This window comes from Antechinus flavipes, chromosome 2, assembly GCF_016432865.1.
Source record: "Antechinus flavipes isolate AdamAnt ecotype Samford, QLD, Australia chromosome 2, AdamAnt_v2, whole genome shotgun sequence".
In the NCBI taxonomy this organism is placed as follows: domain Eukaryota; kingdom Metazoa; phylum Chordata; class Mammalia; order Dasyuromorphia; family Dasyuridae; genus Antechinus; species Antechinus flavipes.
In genome coordinates this window covers 95,797,076-95,813,046 of record NC_067399.1, presented here as the reverse complement: position 1 = coordinate 95,813,046, position 15,971 = coordinate 95,797,076, and the positions used below count along the sequence as shown (strand labels likewise).

At 35.2% G+C, this 15,971-nt stretch overlaps 1 long non-coding RNA gene across 1 annotated transcript in view; it reads right to left on the bottom strand.

Moving 5' to 3' along the window:
• Positions 1–15,351, bottom strand: part of LOC127552379 (uncharacterized) — a 43,001-nt gene extending 27,650 nt beyond the window's left edge. Inside the window, exons 1-2 of the long non-coding RNA XR_007951350.1 lie at positions 15,290–15,351; positions 11,712–11,879 (exon numbers count right to left, since the gene is read on the bottom strand). This is a non-coding gene — a long non-coding RNA (uncharacterized LOC127552379). The remainder of the gene's footprint in view (positions 1–11,711; positions 11,880–15,289) is intronic.
• Between the last annotated feature and the right edge of the window lie 620 nt (positions 15,352–15,971).

Genomic DNA, 15,971 nt, shown 5'->3' with positions numbered 1-15,971 from the left:
AAGCAAACAAAAGTTTCACTTTGTACTAGTTGCTGTCTTGAAAGTAACTGCAAGTCAACAAAAGCATTTCTGTCTTGAAAGTTTGTGTAAAAGAAGTTCTGGGAGGGATTCAGTGACTTGCTAGGGATTACAAGCTAATAAATGATTGGAGGAATAAAAAGATTTGTCCATGATCACAATGCTAATATGCTAATCATGGAATTTGGACCACACAAAAAAAGAACATAAAAAACTAGAGAGCAGGGAAGTGATGGAGTAGATGATTTTAACTGAGTAAACTGAGGAAAGAGATTAAGAGTGTTGAATGAATATCAATATTTATTGATGTCCCTTGGATAGAAAACAGATGAGGAAGAGAGACAGATTGTGAAATAGGCATAGAATTTAAGGAAGGATAAAGTGTTTTGGAGATTTATAGCTAGAAGCTACAGGAATTTTGACTGGGTCATAAATATGCATTGAATGACTCTCTAAGGAGAGATGACTCACAAGTGGTAGATAGAAAGTCTGGAAGGAGCAATGGAGAATAAAAAAAAATGTTTCAATTCCTCACTTTTATCATGAAAGTGGAATATGAGTGAAAGTGCCACCAGTGTTGAAAAGGGTAGTCATGGGTGCTGTGTCATGAGTAAGAAACCAAATCTCAGTGACTGCAAGAAGCTGGAGCCTTATTTAAGATGAAAAAGAGCAGACATTCCAGAGAACACGAGAGGCTTGGGAAACTTTAGAATGGGAGGTTGGATAGGATTGAGTTGAAGAGGCTTGGAATAAGGAAGAGAAAGGAGTCAATGGGGAATGGAGAATAGGTTTCAAAGGAGAGTGAAAGGAAATTCAAAATCACAAGGATGAATTAAGTATGAGGGGAATGGAATTATGTAACTCATTAAAGACTGAGTTTAATGATGATCATTGTCCATAGGGGATTGACTTCAGGGGAAAATATTTCATGGCTTGTTTCTAGACACAAATATAATTAATAGTAAAGTCAGAATGAAGAAAGAGAGGCACTGGATTATATTTGGGGATTGACACAGTGCTTTTGACAATATCAAGATTCTTTCTGAAACCAAATCCTAAGAATTATTGTTTCTGGGGAGGAATATCACCCCCTGGTAGCTGTCCGTTTGATGATGACCCAACAAGGCATCTGTGATCCTTCTCTTTGTGAATGAGCAGATCCAGACCTGTAACATACATGAGAGATCTCCTTGGGTTTTACAGGCTGCCTCCAAGGGGATTGGAGTCCTAATGTTGGCTCAGTACATTCATCTTGTTTTGATTTACAGTCTAATGAATAATTCTGGTGGTAATGACAGAACCTGCATATTTATAGAAAACTGACATTTCCTCTACATGAAATGGTGCTGGTATCTATGTAAATGCAGCTCTTTCTTTATGTGCAGCAGCTTCTGTTAGATTTAATTACTTTCTCTTGAAGTTTTAAAAGGAAGGTTTAAGACACCAACCTCCACCTTCCCACCCCCTCACAGGAGCCTATCTTTCACCTTTCCCATCACCCCTTTCTCCCTTGTTTCTCTCACCTACCCCACTTATCCTCCTCCCCTTTGCCCACTCCACAAAAGAAACTGCTTGAAATTAAACAAACTTAGTCACTAAAGCCAACAGAAAGTGTTATGTATGTGTTTCTTTCTTTATTGGCTTACTCCCACTCCTACCCTACTCTATTCTATCACATGATTTTGGAACATTTATTTTGCAACATTTGTCCTGTCAGTAATCTATAATTATAGACAATGTGATCATTAGACGATCGTATCTTCTTTTGGAATAATTTCAGTGAAGAATACTTAGCAAGAGGCCCTGTACACATGAAGATAATGATGGTGATGATGATGATGGTGTGAACCTCCCTTTCTCTTCCAGACTGGAAATGCAGCAGCCACTCATGGAACAACCCCACTGGTAATCTCATGAGATCTTTGAACATATTCTATTTTTCTGATGTGGGTCAGTTGGCTTGTTCTGAGTCCTGGGGCTCACTATATATTCACTAAATATGGGGAGGGCATCTGATGCACAAGCTTCAGCATCTCTAGTAGCAAAGATTACAGATATGTGCCATTATGTTAATCATACGGAGACTAAAAAATAATATTCTAAAAATTCTGAATAGAAATAAAGAGAGTTCTCATTGGGCATTCCTGAAAACAAACATGCTGGAATTGGAACCCATTTCAAATTAAACTGTGAAGAAAGCTTAGGTTTCTTTATTGTGTGTGTCTTTGTACTTACTAATTACTTTGCTTAGAATACTCCCTTTCTTTCACTTCAACTCTCTAGTTTACCTAACTTCTTTTAAGACTCATCTTGAATCATACCCTTTGCAAAAGATGTTCCCATTCCCATCCCCCCCCAAAAAAACACAAAGAAATAAGTAGCTTCCCTCTGAGATTATCTTCCACTGAACTCTATTGTCTTATGTGAATATAGTTATTTTCATATTGTCTCACACATTTTTGTATGGGAGCAGGGATCATGTTTTTTGCCTTTCTTTTTATCCTTATACTGAGCAACATACGTTGGCATATAATAGATATTTAATAAGTGCTTTTTTGATTAATTGACTGATAATCATCTTGTGGTCCTCTTCATCACACATGGAGATTGGGGTAGTGCTCTGTATGTAAATTGGGATTAAAATATCTGGTTTTTAATGTAGTTCAATGAATCAATCAGGAAACATTTATTGTGTCTCCACTGTGCTAGTGATTGGGGTATAAAGATAAAATTATGCGAACTATCCCTATCTTGAAACAATCTATACTATCTGGTTAGAGGTCAAATTGTGGATATATATATATATCCACAATTTGACCTCTAACCAGATAGTATATAGTATATAGTATAGTATATAGATATATAGATAGATAGATGCAAAATGGGCACAAAGGACAAAGGCCCATTTAATAGCAGAAAGAATTCAGAAAAACTTCATGGAGAAAGTGGCACTTGAACTAAACCTTGAAGGATACAAAGGATTCTGGGAGATGGAGATGACTAAGAAGGGCATTCCAGGCAAGGGGGACAACCTATGCAAAGGTGTGGAGCAGAATTTTAAGTTTTATTTATAAAGAACAAAAAACTTTAGACCACAGGGTTCAAGAAAAAGAGCAATGTCCAATAATGCTAGGGTATAAAACAGTTTATATGCTAAGAATTGTTTATGTTTTATTTTAGAAGTAATGATAAAACAATAGTTTACTAACTAGGGAAGTGATACAGAGAATTTGATGTTTTAAGAAATCAGCTATACAATTGTATAAAGGAAGGATTGGGCAAGGGAGAGACTTCAGGGAACGCAATTAATAGACTAGTGCAGTCTTCCAAGTGAGACATTATCAGAGACAGAATTAAGGCAGATGCTGTGTAAATAAATATTAGTGAATGAATTTTAGTGATGTTAGAAGTAAAGATTGGCAAATTATGGTTATGTAGGGTAAGAGAGAGTAAAGAGTCAAGGATGAAATTGAAATTTTGATCCTGGGTCACTTGAAAAATGGTGGTACTCTCCATAGAAATCAAGAAGTACAAAAAATAGGAAATCGGGAAGACTGATGAGTTTTGGAATGTTTTTCTTTAAATATCAATTTGTTTTCCAGTTGATATATCTAGAAGTCAGTTGGTGATAGGCAATTGGCTCAAATATTTATGATTTGTGTGATCTTAGAGAAATTATTTTAAAATCCTTAGTTTCAATTTTCTCGTCTATCCAAAGGAGATAATCATGTTTGTACTACCATTCTCACAGAATTGTTTTGAAAATAATAATTTATGAACTTGAAGAGTGCTATAGAATATAGAGTTAGGAAGGATGTCAGAGACCATCTAATCCAAATTATACCTAAGAAATACTCTGTTTTGATATATTTGACAAGTAGATGCCACCTTTTGCTTGAAGATTTCTCCAGTGACAAAAATTCACTACCTCCCAAGGGAGTTCATTATTATTTTGGAAGATTGTTATTGCCAGGAAATATATTCTTATGTCAAACCTAAATGTCAAACTTCTTTCCAGCTTCCTCCCATTGCTCTTAATTCTCCCTTCTAGGCCAAAGACAACAAGTACAATCACTTTTACACGTGATAGTTCTTTTATGGATGATTTCCAACCTATCAAAACCCTTCTCAAAATGTGTTGCACAGAAATTAACATAGTACTGTAGTAGAGCAGTCTAAAAAGGGCAAAGTAGAATTATATACTATTCTCACATCTTTGGTCCTATATGTCATACCTGTATTAATGTAACTTAAGATTGAATTAAAGATGCCTTTTCTATTATACTATAGATTTGTATTGAGCTCAATATCCACTGAAGTTTGAAGATTATTTTCAAACAAACTACCATCTAGCTGTGCCTCTCATACCTTATACTTTTACAGATGATTTTTTGAACCCAAATGTAAAATCTCTTATATTTGTCTGTCCCTAGTAAGTTGGATTCAGCTTAATAGTCTATCCTGTTAAAATATTTTTTTCCTTTTGGATCCTGATTTTATCTTTTATCTGGCTTAACTAATGCTCCTAACTTTATGCTACAGGCAAATTTAATAAACATTTTATCTTTGACTATATTCAAATCATTGATGAAAACAGGCAGCTGGCCACATTTTTCTTGGTGTAGGGAACATATTAGGAAACAAATTCCTTTTATCAGTGCATATCTACAAATTTCAAAGAACTGAATATAGTCTTAAAGAGTAGACTGGGACATTAAAAAGTTAAGTATTGCTCAGGATCATATGGCTATTATGTGACAAAGTGACTCAACTCAGGTCCTCCTGACTTTAGGTCAATTGTCTATCTCCAGTGCTATACTATTTCTGAGTTTCAGCTTCCAGGAATTGAAGCCATTTATCATTTTTTATTCAATGACTTTCTCCATGGAAAGATCTGAGTATAAACTGTACCTCTGATAGCTATTGCCTTGTGTGATTTTAGGCAAATAATCCCACTTTTGTGTGTCATAAATTCTTCCTGTGTAAAATGTGAGGGTTTAACTTGTTCTATGAAACTGGCTAACAGGGCTAACATCAAAACCATTCATAACTACTGCTAAGCTCTAGGCATTCAAACAGCTCCAAATTCATCTAACTTTGTGGCCCACATATCTCCAGGTAGTTCACAAGAATAGTTTAAGAGATTTTGTCAAATGCTTCAGTACAATTCATCTTGATTCTCTTGATCTATATTATCAATAAAGGAAATCAATCTAACATCTGTTTTAGGTGAAGCCATTCTATCTTGTTACAATTACCACTTTTATTTTCTGAATATTCACATATAATCAGTTTATTGGTATAATCGATATTGAAATCTCTACTATTGGTACAATCTGTATACTAATCGGTATATAGTCTCTTTTTCACATAGAGATAAAGAGACATTGATATTCTTCATATATGTTCTTCAATAACCATAACTACCTAGTCTCAAAATGCAGATATGAGATTGCTATCACTAGGAATTGATTACTATGAAAGCTGAGAGATATCTTCTTAATAAAGGGAGAGAAAGAAGAATGCTTAGTGTCTCTAAGCAAAGAATCATGCTAAAGAAGAGTTGGTTCAAGTTCAAACAATCATTATGGTATTATTCAGCAAGACAAAATTCTCCACTCTGGAGTCAAGTATCAGACATATTCCCAAAGTGTATACAAGATTATAAGTAAAGTTATAATAATTCCTAGCTTTTACCCCAATACCAGAATATATTGATTCTTTTTTCTTTGTCATAAATTCCAATATATGTTAGTTAATTTCCCCCACGTTTCTCATCACTTCCACTCTTGAGACCTAGTTCTTCAGTGACTGTGATAATTAAGTAAATAATTTCAGTTCCTGTCATTGATTCTTAGACCTTTTGAAGAAACTCATAATTAAATCATTAAATCAACCTACAAAGTATTAATTAGTTAATTAATTGCTCTTTCTCTGAGAAACAGAGAGAGAAAGGAGAAAGAAGTGAGACTAGAGAGAGAGAGAAAGAGAGAGAGAGAGAGAAAAGGAGAGAGAGAGAGAAAGAAAGAGAGAAGGAGAGAAAGAGAGAGACTTCCAGATTATCCAAGTATGCTATAACAACTATGTTTATCATTTTTCTGTCACAAGGTTATGACCATTTTTCCTATATTTGCTTTCTCCCTAGATGGTCTATAGTATACCTCACTGACAATATTATTTCTGTTTTTGCTTTCCATCTTCCTTTTCCCCTTTCATTACTAAATTTCCTCACATGTTAATGTTGTTCTGTCCCATTCCCTTTTATATCTGCTACTCCTTTTAAATTAAATATATTCTTCCACAGCTATGTTCTTGTCATGGATTTTCACTCTTAGTTATTATTATGATGTCAAACTCTCCTCTGTGATATTTGATCCTTAGGCTTTTTAGAATTGTAACTTGGCACTGTTATTATCACTATTAGCTCACTGCCTGGCACATAGGAGAAGTTTAATAAATGCTAGTTGACTAGTTAACTGTTATTATTTGTCACTTATATTGCTTTGTGATATATTCTGTACTTATTGCTTCTTTTCTGTTGTTGCTTTATTTTCCATATGTTTTCCCTAGTTTCCCCATATTTGATAAGCTCTTTAAAAACAGAAACTGTATCATATATCCTACCTTTTTGTCCCATATGCTTAATAAGCATTTGTTGATATTTTCCCATATATGACAAAATAAACAAGTCTAAAATCCTTTCAAAAGCTGCATAACTAAGTGAAGGGTCAAAGTTAGAAATGTGGTTGAAATAAAGGCAACTAGATGGCTCAATAGATAGAGTGTTGAGCTTTTATCCAGACCCTGTTTGCTTTAATCCACTGGAGAAGGAAATGGTAAATTACTTGTAGAACCTTTGGCAAGAAAACCCCATAGACATTATTGGTGCACTATAGTCCACAGGTCAGGAAGTCAGACTAGACTGAACAACAAACACCTGGTTTAATGGCAAGAGTAGGGTTCAAATCCTGCCTTTTGATACCCAGGAGCTATGTGATTCTCAGAAAGTCAATTAACCATGAAATGGATAAGGAAGTCTCTAGAACTCATCTGTCAAGTTATAAATCATGGTGTTTCAAGTGATAAAAATCAGAAATCCTTAATATAATTCGGGTAATATTTAAGTGATTTCACATTCGAAGACGGAAGTTAAGACAATGAAGAATGATTTATATTCACAGCTCATCTGGCCAGATGATCTCTTTCCAAGAGACAGATGGAGGGAAGTTGTTCCTATTCTGCTCCAGGAATGGGTGGAAAAAGGATAAAACCTATTCTTGTTTCCCTTCTGGTACTTTCTCATTTACTTCCCCCTGATCTGCAGATATTTTAGTTACTCTGACCTCGCCCACGATTAAAGAATATATAAAAATACATTAGTATTTAGTATATCAATTTATTAAAATGTTCAAGCCTACTTGAAAACACCTATTTAAGTGTTTCCCAGGCTTCTGTCTGCATGAATCACTTGCATAATCTCTGAGGAAAGGGTTTATTAAGGCAATAAAGAGACATTTTAGGAATTCTTTAAGTACTTGAATGAATAAATGAATCCCAGGCCCTAAGCAAAAAGACACAAATTGTATCTAGTTGCTGTAGTTTTCTATGTTGCCATCATCCAAAGATCTCATCATGTAGCTGAAAGAAAGATATCACAGTACTATTGCTAATCTCTGAAGATTGTGGTAAGCAGCATAAAAAAGAAGGTGCTTTGTCTCCCCCACCTGTGGCAAATATCAAATAGAGGATCGATTTGTCTACTTTTCTGTTTTTAAGATGAATGAGACAAAAAACATTAGTCCATCTGACCCAAAACAGGCACTAATCCTTTTATTTCCCCTTATATGCAAGCATCTGTACCATCCCAAATATTTTTGATATTTTTCTATTCTTCTCCAGGAAAAATTCTAATAAAAATCTCAGTGGATTGACCATGGTTTCTCATTAAGCCACACATCCTTCATATTCTTCTCTTTTGCCTCAAGTCTTTATTTGGATTTGAAATCAAACAGTTTGCACGGTTTGGTGATTATCTGTGTGTCTGCTCTATTGACTTCATTATGAATATTTAAATAATGTGAAGTGCTATCATGACAAATGCGCTTTCCTTGGAGAAAGATCTGTCCCCTGTACTTTGCAGAATTCATAAGTAGCTATTGCCCTGCATGATGTCAGTAGAACTCTTGAATGAATTAACCTCTTGTAATCACAAAGGACCCATCATTCCTAATATTATATGTATATTTTTATAATTATTTGTAATAGGAACTGTGCAATAGGAGCTCTTAGGGTGCCTGCCATAAGTACTAATTAAATTATATAGCAAATGCATGCCCAATTGGTTTAAATGCCTGAATTCTGAGCAGTATTGTTGTGAATAAATGTACATATGCTCCCAGCTCCTTCTGGGGCACTCCATTTCATTATCCTGAGTGGTTGCTTTCTGCATCTAGGATGAAAGACAGGAGGAAATATGAGTGGCTGTCAAAAAGAAATGAAATTAGGAATCTGCATCCACTGCCTAATGGAAGATTAAGTACCTGGTAAGAATTGAAGACCCTCACCTGAGCCTCTGATTTCCAAATTTGGTTCCAGAAATGAGGCACATGAGACAAGGAGAAAATAGATAAAGTTACATAATCTTCCTCATCTATACCATTCTGAAAGCTCTGTCATCCATCCCTAAAATGACCTCTGATCTATTTGTCCAGTACTGTCCAGTACTGTCCAGTACAGAAGTATCATCTGTGCCTAATTGGCATCAATGAGTTGTTCTTTTAATGAAATAATCATTGAGCATTTCCTGAGGCACTAGAGTAGACTTTGGGCAGGAATGAAAAAGAAAAAGAAAAAAGAAAGATGTGATATACCAGAATGGTTGTCTAACCCTTTTTTTTGATCAAACTCTCCACTGGGAAGTGAAGGATCAATATTCACCTTGATGGCCCAGAATCCAAGCTAGATTTTTTGCAACTCTAACCATGATAATTCACTGGAGGGTTCAATTATTAATTTCTCTTTTGTTTGGAAGCCCTGAATTCCCTCTGGCTATTGTTGTTCAGTCATGTCCAACTCTTAGTGATCCATGGCACATCAGATCCTTCTGTCCTCCATTAACTCATGTCCAAGTTCATGTTCATTGACACGTATATAGTTGAGCATCTTTTCATTTTGTGCCTGTTTCACCCTATTTTGCAGTTACTTTTTGTTGTCCTATGTTTTTCTCCAGTAACATGTTGGATACTTTCTGACCTGTGTGGTTGATCTTCTGATGTCATATCTTCTGATATTTTAATACTGTCCATAGAGTTTTCTTGACAAAGATACTAGAGTATTTTACCATTTCTCTAATGAATCATCTTTTATTAGAACTCTCTATTATGACCTGGCTCTTCTCACTCTTCTTTTACATGACTAATGTAGAAGTATATTTAAGATGATGGCCCATGTATGACCTATAAAAAATTGCTTGGAAAGGGGAGATGGAAGGGAAGGACAAAGAAAAATTTGGGGCCCATCATCTTACAAAAATGAATTCTGAGGACTATCTTTATATAATTAGAAGAAAAATAAAATACTATTAAGTAGAAAAACGAAAACAAACAAGGAGGGAGGGGTGACATCCTTCTCCCTTATGTTGAAGAAGGTTTATGATCATTCAAAGGAAAGGTCTCCAAGTGTTGACTCTTTTTCATCCATTATCCTCCTTGTGCTTCCAGTGTCTTCTCTCTAGTTCCCTAAACATGATGTTCTAAGTCCATCTTATATTTCTATAAAATTTCTGGTGTCTTATTCCTCCTTAGACTGCTCCTAGGTCTACTGGTAGAATACAAGATTCTAGATTTGAGAGATTAAAAATGAATTTAGACATTTTCTATTTCAAATGCTTCATTTTTATAGATGAGGAAAATAGATGCAGAGAAGTTGGCCCAAGGCTACACAGTATTAAAGGGCAGAAACAGATTTAAAATCTGAATTTTTGACTCCAAACCCAATGTGTTTTCTACTGTATCACACTCTCCGTGTCATTCTGGCCACTCTATGTCCTTGACATAACTCATGATTATGACTTTAATAAGTCTTTTTAAAAAATGGGCTCAATATTTTTGTTAGAGTTGTAAAATGATTCACCCTTTGTGGAAAGCAATTTGTAATTATGCCCAAAGGATTATAAAACTGTGCATACCCTTCTTTGATTCAGCAATGTCTCTATTGGGTCTGTATCTCAAAGATATCATAAAAGAGGGAGAAAAAAAGCCATATGCACAAAATTGTGTTTTTTTTAACCATGGCAAGAAACTGGAAATTGAGGGGATGCCCATCAATTAGAAAATGACTGAATATTATAGTTACATAAGAAAAAATAAGCAGGCTAATTTCAGAAAAGGCCTAGAATGATTTACATGAATTGATGCTAAGTGAAGTGAATAGAACCAAGACAAAATTGTATACAGTGATAATAAGACTATGTTGTGATCAATTCTGATAGAATTGGCTCTTTTTGGCAGAGGTAATTTAAGGCAATTCCAATAGATCTGTGATAGAAAGAGCCATCTGCCTCCAGAAGGAATTTGGAGACTGAATACAAACCAAAGAATAGTATTTTCACCTTTTTTTTTTTTTTTTTTTTTTTACTGTAGTTGGTTGCTTCTTGTTTTTTTTTTTTTTTTTTCTTATGTTCCCCTTTTTTGATCTGATTTATTTTGCATAGCATGATGAATATGGAAATATGTTTAGGAGAATTGTACATGTTTAACCTATGTCAAATTGCTTGCTGTCTAAGGAAGATAGAGGAAGCAGGAGAAAAATTTAGAACACAAGCTTTTGTTTTGTTTTTAAATGGTATTTTATTTTCCCAAATACATGCAAAGATAATTTTCAGCATTTCAACATTCACCTTCACACCGCAAGGAAAAATAAAATACTATTAATTTGCTTTAAAATTGGCTCAAAGCTTTGTGGCATTTGAGTGTGATTGGTAGTTAATTATCCCTTAATTTTCCCCTGTTTGTGTTTATAGGCCCATTCTTTTTTTTATTCTCACACTGTCAGGGTACATTCTCAGAGAATTGCAGTATAGGGCCTATCCCTCACCTACTCCCAAATAATCAAACAGCTATAATTTCTTTTATATTTGTTTGCCCCCTTCTCATAACCCTCTCCTGTTGCTGTATACTTACTTGCAAATTAAGTTCAAATAAGCTCTGAATATGAAATCTTCCCAGGTAAACACACATATTGAACTTGAATAATGACCCTGGCTTACAATTTTAAAAGGTCTAGCTTTTGCCATAGACTAATGATGCCCAGGACTTTAAAGACATCTGAAAAGTTTTTTTGTTTTTTTTTTCCCTTTTAAAAATGCCTAGGATTAGATCATTCTGCATGCTGGTTTCTACATTAATGCAGATTCCTATGCAGCACTAAATTGAATTAGAGTAGACTTCAGCAGACCATTGTGAGGAATATGTATTTACCAGTTTTAAAAGCTTCCTGGAAGATTTAGGAGGGCAGGAGTGTTTCAGTCACAATCCATTAACCCTATTTATCATCCATTGAAAATGTCTAAGCGTGAAGCCATTTTCAATCTCTGCTAATGTGCCTAGAACTGATATAGCATAGCATATTTAATTTCCACACTGCATTATGTAGTTGTGTTTTGTGTTTGTGCATTGAAAGGTAGCAGAACTCACAAATTCAAGATCTTCACTTCTGTCCAGTCAGCTGACATTGTGGAAGCTTCAATTTCCTTTGCCTTCCCAGTATATGCTTCAGATTTTCATCCTTTAGGAGAGCATGGATTGGAGCTGCCTTGTCTGACTTCTTATTCTCCTATGCATTCAGCTCAAAGCACCTCTAGCCTAGTAAAGACATGATTCAGGAATAAAACATATGGCCAATTCTTTTTATAAGCATAATTCTAGACTTAAGTCTTTTTATGCATTTTCATTCCTTGAACATCTTTTTTTTCACTGCCAGAAGGACCTATATCTGTTCCTTAGTTGGTTCAATGCTAGGAAGAGCCACTAAGTCAATAAGAGTTTATTGACCACCTGCTCCATGTCTACCGTGTCAGGTGATATATGGGAAGGAAGCAAGAATCTGAACATTACCAGTACCTAGAACCAAAAAGCCTAAAAAAATAGAGTGGGAATGGTGTCAAAATGAAGTTGTGGAATTGGGAGTATTACAGCCCATTGTGCAAGTAAACGAGGTCTAGGATATGATCCAGTTAGACAGATAAGAGGTAGAAATATCCTGAAATTTGGTAGCGATAGGATGCAGAAATCAGGCACAGGTTTAGAATCAAGGCATCTATAAGTAGAGAATTATATATATGAATTATATATATATATATATATATAATTATAATATAATATATAAAGAATTATATATATATACATAATATATATACATATATACATATATATTATGTGTAGTAAGAAATAATTATATAAGATTTAAAATGATATTAATGACAATAGCAATTGACATATGTGTAGTGTGTCCCAAAAATTCAGAATATTTTACACATATTCTCTCATTTAGCCAGCACAACCATCCTGTCTTTCTCAAGAAACACTATGATCGTAATGGATAGCCAGATGCAGTCTAAGTCAACAAGGCATGAGTTTAATTCTTTCCTCTGACACTTACTGGCTTATGGGTCTAAGCAAATCATTCAATCTCTTATGCCCAAGAAATTCTCTAAAATGAAGGCACAGAATATGAATCTGCATTAATAGGGGGAATTTCCTCACACAGGAATTCCCTATGCTGACAAAATTATAGATCAAACATAATCACAAAATTCTGTCTATCCTGTGAGACATATACATATCTACCTAGAAATATGATTTTACCAGTTTTAGACAAGGAAGATGAAGTTCAGAGAAGTTAAATAGGATATGTAAAGTGTACAATTATAATCAGCAATTAAGTCGAGGCTTAGGGCATTAGGAGATTAAGGAGTCAAATGAGGAGACTAGACTAAACCAAGAACTAGAAAATGAATAAAAAAATTTAAATGGAGCTGCCTCTGGGAATTTTGCCCCATCAAGTAATCTTTCATATCATGCTGGTAAAGGCAGGAACCAATTCCCAAGTGTCCTTATCCTATGATTGGTGAGTTTGTTTTTAAGGAATTAGTGAGTTCAGTAGTTTGGGGAGATCAGACTGAGACCCTTCTATCAAAGAAAACCTTTTATTGAAATTCTAAGTCTTACAGAGTTGGGGTAGGTGGGATGGGAATGGAGACATTAATGGACTCATTTGGAGAACCACAATCAATATGTGTCAGGGGGAGGATATAATAATAACAATAAGTGATGATAATGATGATGACATTTTTATAGTACTTTCTATATTTCAGGCACTATTCTTAATAATTTTTACCTCTTTTGAACTCATATCTTTTTTGTTTCAAGAATGGTTCCCCACTTACTCTATCAAACTGCCTCTCAAGTCTATAGATAGTTGGGAGAAATAAAAAGTAAACATGACTGGGGTGGAGATTTGGATGGCTATTAAACCAAGGACTGAAAAAAAAAAAATAAACAAACACAAGACTGGATCTCTTCCTTTGAAAAATATTCAATCGGATTATGGATGTGAGATAAATATGCAAAAAATAGAGATAAATAGGCGACATATAATCAAATGTTAAATTGTGTAAATCATATAGGAAAGCTACAGTAAAAGGAGAGCTCAGAATAAGCTCCAAATAAAGGAGTTTTCTAGAAGAGGTTGGCCTTGAGGGGCAACTAAGATTTAACATGGATAGGAGGGCATTTCATAGAAGCAAAAACAAAGATGTAGGGGTAAAATCTCAAATAATTCATTTTAGCTTATTTGGGGGTTTTATCCTATTTTCTGGAGAAGATGGTAGAAAACTTATTTATTTCTACATCTGGATCTAGATAATCCTACACATTTTCCCTTTGTTAAGATCATACTCCATGTGAATGTCGTTGTTTAGAACTTATCTTTTGCTCGGCTAGCACAACTCATATTTATGACTGACTTGCATGAGCATAGTAATTTCAGGACATGGAACTAATAATCTACTTGAGAGTTTGTGACTCCAGCCCAGTGAACTGCATTATCCACTCCCACGTGTGATTAAAATCTGAATTAGAAAGCAAAGTTGGACTCAGTAGTGGAATAGTAAAACTATGACACATCATCACATACTGGGCATTGTGCCCTATGTACCCACAGTAATCAAGAAAGTTCCCATCAGCACTCTCTGAAAGTTTTTTTTTTTTTTTTTAATGTTTTCCCTCTGATACGAACCAAAAGACAACTCAAGAACTCTGGTTGGCCTGGTTTAGGAGTACAGACCTGCGGTCTTATATGTGCATCCTTAGCTCTCTGAGCCGGGAGGCAGGGATCAAGGGTTCATAGCCTTATGCAATCATAAGAATATCTAAGAGACTTTAAAAGGAACCCTCATTTTAGGAAACTGAACCTCACAAGTAAAGTAATTTGCCCATAGTCATATAGGTATGCATATCACTCCCCCTTATAATGGATACTTTGCAATATCCTTTGCAGGGACCCTCTTTTCTCTGCTCTCTCGGTCTCTCTGTCTTTCTGTCTCTATCTCTTTTCCTCTGACTCTGTCTCTTTCTTTCTCTCTCTCCCTCCTTTTCTCTTTCTCTCTCCCTCCTTCTCTCTCTCTCATTCTCTCTCTCTGCCTCTGTGTCTCTCTCTGTGCCTCTGTCTCTTCTTCTCTGTCTCTGTCTCTGTCTTTCTCTCTGTCTTTGTTTCTCGGTCTTTCTCTCTCTTTCTTACTCCTTTCATCTCTCTCTCTCTCTTCCTCTTCTTCTCCCTCTCCGTTTCCCTCTCTATCTCCCTCCCTCCCTCTCTCTCTCTCTCTCTCTCTCTCTCTTTTTCTCTCTCTCTCTGTCTCTCTCTGTTTTTCTATCTCTCTGTCTCTGTCTCTCTCTTCCTCCTTCCCCCCACCCTCTCTTTCTTTCTTTCTTTCTCTCTCTCTTTCTCTCTCTTTATTAATTCCCATGGATTTAATACCAGCTCCATACAGAAAACTCACAGATTTATTTCCTGAGAATCAACTTTTCCAAAAAATACTCCTTATCATTTTCCCCAAGCCACCCCTCTTCCAAACTTTGATATTTCTGTAGAAGGTACCACTGTCCTTCCAGTCCCCTTGGTTCATAACCTTGACATTATAATCAATTTCTCACATTCTCTCTCTTATCCCATACATCCAATTAGTTTCCGCCCCCCCTTTTTTTTAAATTTCTACCTCTCCGCAACATCCCTTGAAGCTGACTCTTTCGTTCTATTCACACAAGTACTTAGTTTAAGCCCTTACTATCTCTCACCTAGGTTGCTACAATGACTTCATAATTGAGATCTCCTATGTCAGGACTTCTACAACTCACATCCATTCTTCATACAGCTGACAAAATGGCAAAAGGATTTTTCCTTAAGAAAATTCCTGACCATATCATTCCTGTTTCAAACCAAAGCCAGTGTTTCTTTATTGCCTCTAGGATAAAATAAACTCCTGTTTGGTTTTAAAATCCTTAATAACCTGGCCCTAATCTATATTTTTGACCTATGTAAATATTACTCCCCTTATACTATACAGTCTAATTGTCATTTTTCAGTTCTTTATAGATGGCACTCCATTTCCTCTTTCTGTATTTTTTTACTGACCATCCCAGCTTAACCCACAATGCCTTGAATTCCAGGGCATCTTTATATATAGTGTATTCAATGCTGGGCCTGGAGTCAGGAAGACATGAGTTGAAATCTGGCTTCAGACATATATAAAATGTGTGTGATCCTGGTTAGTCATTTAGCAATTACTGTTAAGTTTCCTCAAATATAAATTGAGAATAATACTAGTACCTAAATCCCAGGGTTGTTTTGAGGATCAAATGAGATATTATTTGTAAAGTACTTAACTATTATTTTTTAAC